A 2,209-nucleotide genomic window follows, 5' to 3' on the forward strand; every position below is an offset into this window, starting at 1 on the left:
GCCGAGGCTTGTCAATCAGACCATGGTCTGATTGATCTCTATTGCGAATAAACCAGTGGGATCCGGTCTAGAGCCCGCCTACTGCATCCGGCTATTTACACGTACACATACATGCAAGAATTGTTTCCGTATCCGGACCGGATCAGCAATTTGATCCAAGCATAGAGTTAAGATCCAAGTGCATGAGTTTGTTTTTGTCGCTATACAGGACACACGTGGAGTTCCTATCACGCGCGTGCACTGCACAGCTACTATGATTTTTTATTTGATGGGAATTTAGGATTTATTGGCTTAGTTTGTGTGTGCGTGCGTACCGTGTGTGTGAGAGAGGGAGAGGTTTCTTTAGTCTACATCTCGGATGATGATGATGTAGCCTTTCAATTCAATTCAAAGGAGCTTTATTGGCATGAGAAAACATACGTTTACATTGCCAAAGCAAGTGTTACAAATAAAAACTGTTGAAAATGGGGAACATATATACAGTTGGAGGGAGTACAGCTTTGTGTAAACAGAGCTATGTTGCATTGTGACATTTTATATATTATACATACAGGGTATAAAGGGCATTTCACTGTGACAGTAAATGCATGGTAACTATTTACTATATCTGCATTTTATGTATTACATATGAACTTATTGTAAGTCACTCATATTTGCTAATGTCAAAATTGTAAATTGATTTGTTTACATATAAACTATTTGATATTTTCCTGGCTTTAGATGATGGGTCGGATGGAGAGGTGCCGGGGACTCCTTGTGTTCTTAGGTCTATACCGTTTGAAGGTAAGGAGAAAACAAAAACTGATGCATTTTGTATAATTCTATAGCATTTTAGAGTAGATACAGCTATCTGTTTGTTCAATGCTTTTATCATTTACATCATAATGTCATGGACCTGTCTGAGACATGCTGGGTGTGTAAATAATTGATTTCATTTTGTGCACATCATGTTTACTAGTTTATATTTTACTACTGTGATTTCAGAAGAGTCGAGTGCAGCACAGCCTACTTCTTCATTGCCACATCGTGGTCATCCAAGGACAAGGATAGGTAAAGAACACCTTTTTTCTGTAAATCAGACTTAGCACCAGACGCGTTGTGAGCTTGTAGATCGGCTATTTTCAGCACACAACCAAGTGTAAAATCAGTCATTACGATGCCATCAAGGCCTGCCAAAATAGATTTTAGTCGACTAAATCAACTGTAGATTTAGTTACCTAAAATCTTATGATGATCAGTCAACTAAAACTAGACTAAAACTAAAAGACATTTTATTCAAAAGACTACGACTGAAACAAAATCAAAATTTGCTGTCAAAAACAACACTGCTTACTCGTAGTAATTATGTATTTGTATAATTTACAGATCGACCATGGGCTCGTGTACGTGGTAGGTGTAGGGGTGCAGAGTTCAGCAGACCCGGAGGAGCCTGGCTGGAGTGAAACAGAATGGAGCCAAGAGTCCCAAGATCCAGTGGACTACCTGGAACTGATAACACAGGTCCAGATGCAAAGAGTGGTGACAGGATGTTCAAAATACGCCCAGTTCTAGATTATCTCCAAAATCCGTGAACTGTACAAACCAAACCAAGATATTTCCATTGATAGGTACACTTTTATTCAAAGGGCGCCTAAATTTCAAGGTCTACAATCCACAGAAACCAGTGAAATATGGGATAAAATCTTATATTCTCTGTGATTCAGGTACAGGTTACTGTTTCAATATGAAACCCTACTGTGGAGAATCTGTTTCCCTGCTTGAGACGGTTGAATCACACACACACACACAAACACGCACGCACGCACACCCGCACGCACGCACGCACACACGCACACATACACTCTGTAGACATGTAGTGGTTGAGGCCTGTGTAAGTGCAGGTAGGCCACAACCTTTTTCCATTTGCAGTATTACAATTGAGTTCTAGTGTCTAAAATGTTGTTTTATATTTTATTTTCATTTTCATCAATCATTTGTACTGTACTTCAACCTAAAAAGAACCCTGAAAGCAGAAGCAGGATTCAGGCTGAATCTCATGTCACTGTGTCAATGTTCTGCACTGCTCCTTACTACTGCTCTTACTTCTCTTACACACTAAAAGTGTGTAAAAAGCACTTGTTTTTATTTTTTTCAATTTGTTTGTAAACAACCACTGAGCACAGGTGTGATGTTACTGTGTGATTTTACTGCCAACAGTAAAGGATAAAGA

The 2,209-nt window shown here is 39.2% G+C and overlaps 1 long non-coding RNA gene across 1 annotated transcript; it reads left to right on the forward strand.

Moving 5' to 3' along the window:
* The first annotated feature begins 740 nt into the window (after positions 1-740).
* LOC308293322 lies at positions 741-1,836 on the forward strand. Its single transcript, XR_013962451.1, has 3 exons — positions 741-783; positions 985-1,050; positions 1,366-1,836. It is a non-coding gene; the product is annotated as an uncharacterized lncRNA (long non-coding RNA).
* Positions 1,837-2,209: the final 373 nt, after the last annotated feature.

This window comes from Nannobrachium achirus (genome assembly GCF_963921795.1).
Source record: "Nannobrachium achirus genome assembly, chromosome: 10".
NCBI lineage: Eukaryota > Metazoa > Chordata > Actinopteri > Myctophiformes > Myctophidae > Nannobrachium > Nannobrachium achirus.